General features: G+C 36.7%; 1 protein-coding gene across 1 annotated transcript in view; it reads left to right on the top strand.

The window, feature by feature from the left end:
* The window catches only part of LOC128861697 (phosphatidylinositol 4-kinase type 2-beta), a 52295-nt gene that overhangs the window by 24818 nt on the left and 13288 nt on the right, over window positions 1-14189 (top strand). The window lies entirely within an intron of this gene.

Below are 14189 nucleotides of genomic sequence, written 5' to 3'. Positions count from 1 at the left end.
AAAAATACATTTTATTAGTTTAAATAGATATATAATTCCAAAATTTACTAAAAATTGTTCAACTTACCTTTTTGCTTGGAGATTTTCACAGAATTAATTTTTGTATTTGACATTTGCAACTTGTTTTTTGCTGTCACTTTCGCACTCACTATAGTTAAGTTTAATAAGTATTCACGAAAATTATGAGATAAATATATGTATAACCCATCGAAAATGACAAAAGAATTAAATGTGATTGTGTGGGTATTATTGGAAAAATTGAGTGAATGTGTTGGTAAAATTGGAAAAACTGGTGAACGTTGGTTTGCAGGGGTACCCTATCTATACAGTTTGGGCAACTTGTGTGTGAGTGTTCGTACATATATATGTACAACTTAAGCAACTTTTTTTCTATAGATAAGGATTTGCTCCTATCTTAGTTTTAATCCATGTGTTTGATTCGGATTTATTTGGCTTTTCTGCTTAATACGCAAATATATCGTCTTGTGTAATTATTCAAGCAAAGTGTGCAATCTGTGCCAAATATCGAGAGATTAGTCTTCTAAATATAGCCTATAAGGTTCTAGCGAGGGTATTGTGTGAAAGGCTGAAGCCCACCATCAACCAACTGATTGGACCTTATCAGTGTGGCTTTAAACCTGGAAAATCCAGCATTAAGAAGAAGAAGTAATTATTCAAACTTAGAATTGAGAAAATAATGAAATGTATTATAAGCAGAATCAGGCAACTTCCTAATCGACAAAGCTAGCGCCAATATTGAAAGCGTCTTTCATAAAGCTTTAAAAATCGTTTGTTGAGGTTTGTTCATAATTTTTGGCTGAAAAAGAAACAAACAAATATATTTCAAATGTTTTTTAAGTAAATTACTACCATTTTTCACAAAAGAGAAAGTGAAAATTCTACCACAATACCACAACCGATTCTCCCTTTTCCATTCATTCGCGGTGCCTACTTTTTCCTCCAAATATGCTTAATGTTGTAAATATTTTCGCTTTTTCGAATTTTTATTCATGACATTTATTTTTTAAAGATAATTCCTTTCAAATGTTGACCGCAACTGCGCTGTAATTCGGCCATCTGTTAACACCAATTTAGAGTCACTCGCTGGAGGACTTCGGTACGTATCTCGCGAATAACTTTAGTAATGTTGGCTTCCAATGCCTCAATCGAATCTGGTTTATTCACAAATAAAAGTCCAAAGGTATGATATCTAACGATAAATTGTTCACCTAAGCAAAGACGCAGTAAAGCCACTGTTTCACGGGCTGTATGGCAAGTAGCGCCGTCTTGTTAGAACCAAATGTTGTGGAAATCACGGACTTCAATTACTTTTTCATCAAAAAATATTTCATCATGATACGAAGTCGTTCGCCATTCTCCGTTCTCCAGTCTCTTCTTTGAAGAAATATGGGCGGCTGATTTGTCCAGCCCATAGATTGTTGTTGTTGTTGTTGTAGCAGCATAAATATTGCTCATACACTTACGGGGAATGCTGCTGAAGTGATAGTCCTTGACCGGATATAAAGCCGGGCTGTCCCGGTTACGTAGAATCGACTGTTGTGGCAACGTCCAGCTCATGGGTCGTACCAAACGGTTGTTTTCAATAGATATAATGGCTGTTCTTGAAAGACTTCGGGTTGCTCTTCAGCCCAAATATGGCAATTTTGCTTATTGACGTAGCCATTAACCCAAGAATGGCCTTCTTCGATGAACACCATAAGTTGGGCTGAACTGTGAACACTTCACAGAGCGTCGATTTTCGTAATACAATTCCACGATTCGTACACGTTGTTGAGGCGTAATAAGACTCTCCATGATGAAATGTTAATGAATACTGGAAAAATGATGTATTTAGTTTGACTGTAGTCAAGCGTGATCTGTCAAAGAAAGCCTATTCGACAAAGTACCCCCTATCTCCTCACCATTTTTTCAATCGCGGAAATAGCATAGGTAGAAGTGGACCAACTCACTTAGACCGTTGCCAATCCATTGAAAAAAAGTAAAATATGTACATATGTGTATGTTTCAGCAGGAAAAATTTGCTTGTGTTTTGCACAATACTGTATATATATATCCAGGTTTACGATTGCACGCCTTCGTATACAACTGCATTTTATAGATACCAAAATGCGTTGCGGAATTGTGTCAGCTGTGTTCTTTCTCACTTCCCGTTTTTACCTTTTTCACACTCTCTGCTTTGCTTTACTTTTACTTACGAAGCATCGAAAATGAAAATGAGACTGAAATACTGTTATGTGCTCCGCTCGGTTTTGTCAAAGCAGGAGGTGTTCGTATTATCTCAGCGAATTGCATTACATATGGCAGAGTAGCGAAAAGTATGGGCCAATTGCCAGCTTTTCACGGTCTTCAAGTGAAAGTACGTAAAACGTACCTACTCTGTATTTAATTTAAGAATTTAAGAAGAGCAAGAAGCAAGTGCAAACTTTAGCGAAATCATAAATTAAAAGGTTTCAAATTTCATTTTCATGGAAAATGTGCTCGTCTTCACAGGGATACGAGCTGTTCGAGGATTACGTTTTGACGGCGCACTATTTGCGTAAATGGAATGCATTGATTTTGAAAGGTATTGCAATTAATGAAAAGTGGAGATGTGCGTGGGTGTGTATGAAAGTTTAGCTAAATTTGCGTCCTTGGTGGTAACAGTTTTGCATTTAAAAAGTGATGAGTGCTCGTAGCTGTGTGGCTTATTTTTTTTGTGTATTTTTATTTTCGTTATTATCAGATAAATTCACGTGTGTCCTTGGACATGTTTGGACCACATAAAATTGAATATGAATATTTTAAAATCATTTGATATCTTCTGAAATACAGTTTCAAATCTTACTTCCATTTCCCCAATGCACAATACAGCAGGTTGAATGAAAAGTGTCACTATCCATGACTTTAACCAATTTCGAAAATTACAATTTTAAAGTTTAAGGAAGTCGAATGAAAAGAATTATTTATTTTTGACAGATGTTAGGCAGACATTTTACTAAAATTAGCAAATTTTCGCCTATACCTTTTCCAATAGTGTTTCAGAAAAACTAAAATCTATTTCAGAAAAACACAATTGTATTTCAGAGGAGGCCAAGTGAGATTCAGAAATATCGAAACGTATTTCAAAAAAACTCAAATGAGATTCAGAAAAATCGAAATATATTTCAGAAAAACTCAAATGAGATTCAGAAAAATCGAAATATATTTCAGAAAAACTCAAATGTATTTCTGTTGCCTTAAACATCTAAAAAGTACATATTCCGAGTCAGTAAAAAGCTTCAGGGATTGTGGCTGACGTTGTTTTCTTTTTACGAGGAAATGTTGCTCTTCCACGGTGTACAATGTTGCACTCAGCCAAGCCAGGGTCTCTGCAGTAGGGCAATGTTAGACTTACAAGATTCGCTCTTTATCTATAGTGAAAAAATTAGGGGAATTTCAGCTGTTACGTCACAGGGGATTCGACAGCCGATTTCTGCCCGCTCATTGCACATGTATTCAGACACTCGTCTAATCAGTCGTTCAGACAGCAATCAGTAACATGAGTGAAGTCTGTGTTGATTTTCTTTGTATATCACCAACACAATCCATAACCCCTGTTACATCAGCCAATCAGCTGATTGTTTCAAATTCGAAAGAATGATGAAAATAATTTTGCAGGTGTGGCCACTATCAGACTGTTAACCGGCTCACAGCGAATTTGACAGAATCTGTTGATAGGCTGACGAAACAGAGGATGTGTTTACAAACAAATTGAGATTGTATTGGTGATGACGAAAACAATTAACACATTCTCCTCTTATGATACTTCGTTGCAGTCTGAACAACAACTGATTGATCGAGTGTGTGAATAAGTGGAAAGAAATCGGCTGCCAAGGTTCCAGTGACGTGGCAGCCGAAGTTGCTCGTACAACTTTGTTTTTCATCACAGCTAATGCCGAAGTCTGGCAAATCTATCATCCTTAGCTGAAATTCGGTTATGGTCTGACCTTGGCCACACCTCTGAAATCTTTTCAACATGCACTTAAATGTATACAAATGCAAGTTTTTTTGTCTACTCAGAAAAAGCACGAGACAATACAAGTATATATGTATCTATCTGCAGTTTTGCATGCAGTTTTAAGTAGTCAGCTGTTTTCCATGGTAATCAACTTCTCTAACAAAGCTTCTCAAAAGAGAAAATTTCCTTTCCTTGCCTGCGTTGAATACATAGTATTTTCGCCGAGTTACACGTATTTTAGAATCGGACACGAAAAAAATAGAGGGCAATGAATAGGCAACATTTTTGGGAGAAACGAAATTCCCAGAATTTAGTATTATTATAAATTATGTTTTAAACAAAAGTCGAGCGTCCTGCTCCTCATTATATATCGCTCAAACTGTTAGGTAAATAACTGTTGCTTTTCAAACTATTCCGCCTGAAAGTATGCATTAAAAATTATATACGTTTCCCGTTTTGAAATAAATGGCCCCTATAATGAGTTGGATTCGATCTTCGATATTCGTTGGTTGTCGAAGTTCGAAAATCGAATGTCAATTTGGTATTATGAGCGGTGCAACCTTGTCGAAAATTTCGTTGCATACCGAATTTAGAGTCGAATGCAATTTTGCTTTCGATTGTGTAGCGTATTGTGGGAAAACTTGTTAAAATGTAAGTTGTTTGCGATTATTTATTGTTTTAATTATAGTAACCAAATAATAAATATATACTAATTTTGTTAATTTTATGCAGGTCGAAAGTCGTGAGTACCAAACAGCAATTAGAAAGGCTAGTTGCATTAATGGAAGAGAATCCACAATTCGCAAAAGGGACTTGCACCAAAGTTCAAGCAGAAAAAAAATGGGAGGAATTTACAACGGAGCTGAATTGCTTGGGACCACCAGTTAGAACGGCAGCAAAATAGATTAAGGTTAATAATGGTTTTTTTTTTGTGATGTTTATAGAAATACATTTTTATTTTCCCTTGACAGGTATGGGCTGAAATACGTGGAGGAATTGAAATACATATTTTTTCCGAATGACAAATAATTGAATAAAGAAAATTTATAACAAAAATAAAACAGAAAATGTGGCGTAAAGGTTTCTATTTAATACTTTTTAGATTTTTCTATAATATTCTAAGAATTTCATTTCTTATGTTTTCTGCTTCTCCGTTATTTGATTCCACTTCAATATCTTCAGCATCATCGTTGAGGGTCTCATCGGATAACTCTTATCCGGAAGTTTAACATTATGAAACAAGCAAATGTTGTGCAAAGCTGCACACACATTAATAATTTGTGTTGCTTTTTTTGGAGAATAGTGAAGAGCTATTGGCTCAGGTGCACTGCTGCAACTGGTTTTCTGTACTGGACAGTAGGTTCATAAACGCCTCTTTAGATAATCTAAAGTTCTTTAAAAAACTGTAAGGAAATTTCTGTAATATTAAGTACGTCAACACATTTTGAAAATACTAAACTTACTCAGTGGAAGCCATTTCTAGGGGGTTGAATGCGTCCCTCAGCTGTTTTCTACTTCTAGCTAGGTCCACTAATCTTTCATCGTCCGATGAATCGTCGAACCACAACTCCGTTGTACTCATTTTCACAGAATACTTTTTTTAACTTTTAAAAATATTGTTAGCAAAGAATTTCAACACAATCGTTTTTTCTTTTATTTTGATTTGCTGTATCACCTGAGAAAAAATTATCTATTGTAAATGCGTCGAGCGATCGAAATTCACAATAGTCCTATTCTTCAACGAATGAGCACCATAATACCAAATGAAAATTCGTTCGATCAGCACTTTCGACTATAGTCGAAGATCGAATGTTGCTCATAATAAGGGCCAATATTTTGTGCACTTCACAATGAATAAGCAGCAATTACTGGTGTTGTACCTTAGCCATAACCGTAACCATAGCAATCAGCAGTTCTGATCAAACATATGGGCACCACTGTAAACGACCGCACCATAATGCCATAACCATAACCGTAGCCGTATGTATTTATTGAATATTAGTTTGGCCCCCTAACCGTAAGCAGCTGTTAACATTTGTTTGCTATGGTTATGGTTATGGTTACGACTATGGCGTTATAGCTATGGCACCATTAATTGTAGGCTTAGGAATTTCATATGGAATTTTAATATAATTGATGGTATCTAAATATTTAATTATTTTTAGTGGCATTATTTGCTGAAAATAGTTTGATCCCATAGTAGGACTAGCGATTCCTCGATATCTGTGCGTGCAAGTAAATACTCGATAATTTTTTCCGAAGAAAGTAATTTTTTTACTCGATGCTTTTTTCGAGTTTGGTATTTGATATCGAAATTTTTTTGCGGTATTGACTATATGGCAGCGCTTAAACTATTATTCATCATAAATTCATTCCATCATATCAAAGTAGGCCATGAAATCGGTGCCAATTTGCCGTTATTTTTTCGTGTTTACTTTCCTTGTAACTTCTGCATGCAACTAACTTGAAAAAGTTTAGATATGGCAATACCTCAATAATAAAGTTATTTCTCAAAATTAAAAAAAAAATGAAACTCGGTAATTACCGGAGAAAATTTGCTTGGTATAGAGTTGACTATTTGATGCCGACGCCGTCGTCTACGTAGTTCACAATATTAACAATATGTTTCATTTATTTCTCGTCCTCTTTTATGAGTAAAATGGTACCACAACGGACGTTGCTTTACTTACCTTACAATATGTTTTTTTAAGTATGTATAGTTTGTTTAACAAAGAATAAAATTCAGGGTTAACATTAAAATATGATAGCAGTGGTCATATAAGTAAAATAAAGATTAAATTATAAAATAATTAAAGAAAAACTGCAATGACAAAGTTTGCAGATACAAACTTGTAACTAATATTTAGTTGAGTTTTCCAAATTTTTTATAATGACACCACAACGGCGGGGCATTGAGTTCACCAATTGCTCACATCACAGCATCGGAATCTTCAGCAACGCATCTTTAACAATTTCTCAAAGTTGCGATTGTTACTCGGTTTGGAATTTTTTACAGTTCTTTTTAAGTTCCCCCTCAGACTTTATATAGGATTGAGGTCGGGGTAGTGAGTTGTCCATTCCATAACATCAAATTTCATTTGCGCGAAATCAATTCTTGGCCTTCCGACTCGTGAACCTCGGTTCATTATCTTGCTGGTAGACCCATTTTATTGGCATTTCCTCTCTGCAATACGGCAACATAACATTCTGCATTATTTCCACATAATTATTGGTGTCCATTTTGCCATCAATTTTGTGTATAGGGCCTGCACCATAATATGAGAAATATCCCACATCGTTTAATGGTTTTTAGAGTGTATTGTGGTTGATTTTCGATGCCAAGTAGACCTCTAATATATTGTCGGGAACCCGTGCCATCATACAAAACAGGTTTAGGATTTTCAGTCCATAAAACATTATGCTACATATCAGCTGTTCAGCTAGCATGTTTTCATGCAAACTCTACACCTTTTGCCTTATGTTTTGGTGTCAGTAGTGGCCTTTTTCGTGCGCTTTGAGCTATTTATCCAGCTTCCCATAGTCTTCTACGCACAGTCATGTTAGAATAATTTAAGTTCACCTCTTTTTTTAATTTGTATGGCTGACTTTCTGGGATTCCCTTTGGCGCACCTTAAATTCTGCGTTCGTCTTGCAGGTAAGTTTTTCCTTTCCTCCTCTTTTTTCCGGTTTGTCCACAAATTTGGTTGATTTTAGCTGAGCGTGAAAGAATATTTTGTATTTCTGTGTAAGATCTATATGCATGACACGCACCAAAATTAAAAAAATATAAATAAATAATAAAATATCTTCTTTTCGTCTAAATGTTCTGTTCAAAATTTTATTATCATTTCTTGCAGAACCTTAAGGGGGAACGCCACTGTGAAAATTCAAAAAAATCGATTTTTTTTGCATAAATTGTTCGTATAACTACTCAAGAAAATGTGGTAAAAATTTTAAAGCGAAATTTGCTTTATTGCCGAGTCTATGTGCACTTAAGTGAGCGCCCGTCGGTTCGGCCCCGTAGCGCAACGTATTCTCGAAGACTAATTAACCGATTTTAATTTTCTTTTTTTCAAAATTTTTGTTATAGTATTGGCTAACGTTGTACGCAGCCGATTTTCAAAATTTTAAAAATAACTATCAAAATCAACTTGAAAATCAAAAAAATGGTGAAAAACACACATCGAAATTCAATTCACCACCATTTTGTCAAAAAAAAAAAAAAAAAAAAAAAAAAACGGCTACGTACAACGATAGCCACTGTTGTGTAAGTTAATTTTGATTTCAGATAATTATTCATTGCTGTATCGCTGCCACCAGATGACGTCATTTTGTTTAACTAGTTACGTTTACTTGCATAAATTTCAATATTTTTTAATAAAAATTTACATCAACATAGTTTAATACATATATAATAAATTGCCTTTTGTCCGATCCGCGAATAATCATTCCTACTTAAAAAAAAATTCCGAAAAATCGACTATTTTTTGACCCCCCACAGTGGCGTTCCCCCTTAAAAAACTGTAGGTACTGCTATTTCAATATTGCACTTAAAAACGTAATTACGTCAATAAAGAACCGTTATTTACGTAGTTTCCAGATTTATTCAGTTAAACTCTACACATCTGAATTGGTATTGAAATTTTCTTTTGATTGATTTATAGGAAAAAAATGAATGAGTTCAAAATAACTGTTTAAGGGCATTGCTATTTTCATGCTCACAGCTGTATGTACATACATATGTCAATATTGCGCAATATAAGCAATTTGAAGATACAAATCAACATTCAAGTATCAACCCTCAACTGCTTGGGCCTGCTTTAAACGCCAGTTAAAAATAGCAAAATATTAAAAAAGTTCTGCATAAATTATGAAGACTTCAATTAAAAATTCTTATATAGATACTCGTACAAACACATCAATAACCAATCCTCTTATACAGCGCATTCTTAGTTGGTTGAGTATACAAAAGTATAAAGGGTTTTCTAATAAGGGCGAGTCAAGTATAATAAAATAAGAAACAATTATACGATATTAATGACATTTTTTTTATTTCAAGATCCAATTTATAACAATAGAAAAATATATGGCGTCATTGAGATGTATGCCGCATCTTCGTTTGGTGGTGCTGTCCCGAAAAGTTTAATTGTCAATGGCGCTGCTGCATAAATCTGGCTGAATTTGCGCAGTGGTTTGGCGTATGTGGACTTTGAGGCCATTGGTCAGAGACAGCTTATTGGCATAGACATGCAATTTCAGAAAATCGCATAAGAAATATTCTAAGGGGTTCAATAGCACAATCTTCGTGGCCAATTCAATGTAATCTCTTAGAGATAATAAAGTTTTTCATTTTCTTTTCATTTCATTCCATTCATCATCAGTGACTGACTAATAAACAACAGATTTGATAGACGTTGTCAAAACGATATGGCCGCCACAGGTTTTCAATGTCAACATCGAGTCGCCCTTGTTAGAAAACCCAATATATTCATGTATGTCTGTATATTGCGAATGACAATCCCGCAACACCGGGATCATAGTATTTTTTAATTGTCGAAAATTCCGATTTACTTCAATTTATTTATAACTAATGAGATGCACGAATTATTTAGCAATCTTTATTTAGAGTTTTACAAAAAAAAACTATATTAATATTGTCACCGAAAAAACAACAATCAGAATAAATGAGTAATAACAGATGACACGCATAGTGTTGCCAGAAATAACTTCAACACACCCTCTCAATATGCGGATCATCTAAGCAGTTAAACCAATTCCAGTTCGACATCTTTCGTGATTTACTCGTGCTAATGGTTTTGTCATCACATTCGCAAGCATCTCATGCGTTGATATGTGTGCCAATGTGAATAACCCTTTACTGACGCATTCTCGAACAAAGTGGTGCTTTATGTCGATGTGTTTGGTCCTCGCATGATAAACCGGATCACTCGCCAAACATTGCGCTCCTCTATTATCCACATATATTGTAATATCAGTAAACTCTTTAGTGCCAATCTCGAGTAAAAGGCTACGTAGATAAACTGTCTCTTTAGCTGCTTCTGCCAAACTAACATATTCGGCCTCTGTTGACGAAAGTGCGACAGTACGTTGTTTTTGTGATTTCCAGCTAATGGCTGCATTGCTGAGCAAATATGCATAGCCCGTATAAGAACGACGATCGTTTGTGCATCCACCCCAGTCAGCATCGGTGTAGCCTACAAGCGGAAAGGCTGTCCTTTGATACACCAAACCTTTATCAGCCGTGCCAGCAAGATACCTTAAGACACGTTTAACCGCATTCCAGTGTGCTTTCGAAGGATCATTTACGAACTGCGCCAATCTTGCCACCGTATTAGATATGTCGGGTCTTGTGGCAACGGACAAATACATAAGAGCCCCAATTATTTCCCTATATGGATAGGTTTTATCAAGCTTCTCGCAAGATTTATCAAAAACCGTATTACATTCTGACGGCGTAGCTACTGGGTTACACTCACTCATGCCGTATTGTCTCAATAGTTCTAATATGTAACCCATTTGCTTCAAAATAATTACACCATTCTCTTGATGAATCTCTAATCCAAGACAATAGTTGGCCTTACCGACATCTTTAATGTCGAAATCATTTAAAAGTTGCTGCTTAAATTTGTGAATTATATTTGGTTCACGTGACGCTATTCGTAAATCGTCCACATATACCAACAACAAAACTAAATTTGTATCGAATTCTCCATAGAATAAACATGGTTCATTCTTTGTGGCCCGTAATCCCATACTTAAAACCTTCAACTTAAGTTTGAAGTACCACTGCCGTCCAGCTTGCTTTAGGCCGTATAGTGCTCTCTTAAGTCGACAGGCGTTGCCACCATTACTTAAATCGTTCAGCATTTTGGATGTTTTTCTACCAATTTCACCCTCCTTATCATTATTTAATATAATTCGTTGCAAAATATCGTATAACATAGTTGGCACTTTCATGAGCACTTTTTCATCTAATTCTCCATTCAGATATGCGCTCACAACATCAAACTGCCAAATTGTGAGGCCAAAGTGTGCCGACAAAGCGAGCATTAACCGTACTGTATCTAATCGTGCTACCGGTGCAAACGTCTCATAGTAATTAACCCCGTATGTTTGACTACAACCTTTAGCTACAAGTCGAGCTTTTCGCCTCTCTATTTTACCATCTGGCCCACACTTGTTCGTCAGAACAAAACGGCAACCAACTACATCTTCCTTCTCAGTAGTCTTAACAATATCCCACGTATCATTCTTTATAATATTAGTGATTTCGCAGTCCAATGCGTCTCGCCATTCATTGCTTTCGGGCCCACGCAATGCGCTCTGCATATTGACCTCAGCTATACCAACGAAAACATTATCATCAGCAGACTCATACTCGTCTGAAACATTACTGCCTATGTCGCCCTCTGGACTAAATGATAGCGGAACTGATTCTGAATTTTCGCGATACTGAAATAATTTACGCGGTCGTCCTCTCTTTCCAGTTCGCAGTAATTTTGGCGCTCCTGGTGCTCTTTTCATTTCTTTTACATCTTCTTGAACCTTGGCAACAGGTTCACTGCTCCTTACACTCTGGTTATTTGGATGAGGTGAGAACTCCACACTTTTGGGACTGGCGCTATTATTCTCTTCTGCAAATGTTGGCAGCGACAGCAGCTCATCAATATCGCGAGTTGGGGGGGAATAAACCGGTTGTTGTTCATTTATAAACCTGACGTCACGCGCACATATGATTTTATGCTCTTTTGACAACCATACCCGATAACCCTTCTTATCTCGTGGATATCCCACAAACACGCCTTCAAATGACCTGGGAGCAAGTTTACTTTTTGAAGCTACTTTATCTAGTACCATCACCTTAGATCCAAATGTCCTAAAGTACTTCACATTGGGTTTTACTTTGTTCAAACACTCATAAGGCGACTTCCCTTGTAAACTTCTCGATGGACATCTGTTCCTTATATGACAAGCAGTCGCCACAGCTTCTGACCAAAAACTTCTACGCAGACCGGATTGCAACAAAAGACATCTAGTCATGTCGAGCAATGTCCTGTTCATCCTCTCTGCAATACCGTTTTGCTCAGTAGTACGAGGGATGCTCAGTCGACGTGCAATACCCAAATCTGAAAGATACTTATCAAAATCATTATTTACATACTCACGCCCATTATCGGACTGCAAACACTTTATTTTTAATCCTGTTTGCCTTTCCATGAATTGCTGATACATCTTAAAAGCTTCAAAGACACCAGACTTCTCACGCAATAGGTATATTTCGCACCACCTGGTGCAGTCATCTATGAAGGTAACGAAATATCTTGCTTTGGAAAATGACTGTTCCCTAAACGGTCCAACAACGTCCGAATGCACTATGTTCAAAGGCTTTGAACAAGGTACTCTGCCCTTATTAAAAGGAAGTGCAGACATTTTACCGGCCACACATACTTCGCACTGTGATAATTGCTTAACGTCGCCAAAATCTGATAAAGGAACGACACCATCATGCATTAACCTTGATAAATCTGCCGCGTTTAGATGACCCAAACGACAGTGCCACTTCAACAGTTCGGAGCACTTCGTTTGAGCAGCAGCGCACTCGCTGTTTTCACGAACAAAGTATAAATCGCCCTTGCGATCTGCAATCAAAGTTGTAACGCCACTTGCATTACATACATAAGCACCTTCTTTGGAAAATGTCACTCTGTGTCCTTTATCGGTAATTTTTGCCATCGAAATTAAATTCGTACGCAACCCGGGCACAAACAACGAGTTCTGAAACTCAATATGCCGCTGACCATTTTCACTTGACACTGACAACTTCACCACGCCTTTGCCTTTAACATCTGCACAAGCCTGACTTGCCAAATTGAGCTTCGCTTTTGACGTATTTTCCATCGTTTTAAAATTATATTCATCACCACACAGGTGCGCCGTACATCCACTGTCTAACACCCATCCGCGCTTTAATCGTTTAGTACTCACACCAAATGTCCCGTCTGTTGTCCCAGAATGGAGTGCAACATACGTATCGTCAACACTATATGCTAAACTTTTGGAATTTCTACCGCCTTCATTCTTTGATGGACATACGCTGATCTTGTGCCCTAGTACACCTCACTTGAAACATCTTATTTCCTTTTTACTTTTAGAAAAATGTTTACGAGCATTTTCACGTGACTTTGCAGTCATTGCTATTACTGTACTGCCCGATGACTGCTGACGTGCTTCGCTCTCTTCCATTATTTTTACTTTAAGCACTTCAGCGGTTGGAAGTGAATCACGTGACTCGATTGCACAACGAAAATTCTCATAAGTAGACGGCAAGCTGTATAGCAGCATAATTGAAAGAAGATCTCCATTTATCTGCACGCTCATGCTCTCCAATTTGTCTACGGCATCAAAAAATTTCGCAATATGCTCTTTCACATCTTCGCCTTCCGTCAACTTCTGTAACATTAGCTGCTTCAGTAGCGTTGTCTTTCGCGCCGGACCTTTTGACGCATAAATCGACTCCAATTTGACCCATACTTCTCGTGATGTCTCACATCCACGTACCTGTTTCAATTCAGATGGATGTATAGCCAAAATCAAATCAGCTTTAGCTTTACGGCCATTTTTTAAACCATGTGCTTCTCGCAGCGGGCTCGGTTTCTGACGGTATCGCCACATGACCACTTACATATTCCCATAGATCATTTTTGATCAGCAATGCTTCTACTTGCATGCTCCATGTATCAAAATTCTCCTTCGACAACAACTCGATCCGGGATGAGCTGTATGCAGAACTCGAGGCCATCACGCTAAATGTATCGCTATATTTGTATGCGTCGATTTGACTTACCAAACTTTGAGTTTTCTTCAAAATATTTTGCATGAACAAACTATAGGATTATATACGCTTTATTTTGGACATCTGGGCCCATAACCTAATGAGATGCACGAATTATTTAGCAATCTTTATTTAGAGTTTTACAAAAAAAACGATATTAATATTGTCACCGAAAAAAGAACAATCAGAATAAATGAGTAATAACAGATGACACGCATAGTGTTGCCAGAAATAACTTCAGCAATAACTTTCTGGCCAATGTTTCTAAAACCGAACCTAAAATGTATAAATCTAAATACAACCAGTTTCCGATTTAAGAATTGTTTGCTTGTGTTGTTT

The sequence above is a fragment of the Anastrepha ludens genome, chromosome 2, assembly GCF_028408465.1.
Source record: "Anastrepha ludens isolate Willacy chromosome 2, idAnaLude1.1, whole genome shotgun sequence".
In the NCBI taxonomy this organism is placed as follows: Eukaryota; Metazoa; Arthropoda; class Insecta; order Diptera; family Tephritidae; genus Anastrepha; species Anastrepha ludens.
The sequence above is the reverse complement of the archived record's forward strand: the minus strand, read 5'-3'. Positions and strand labels throughout refer to the sequence as shown.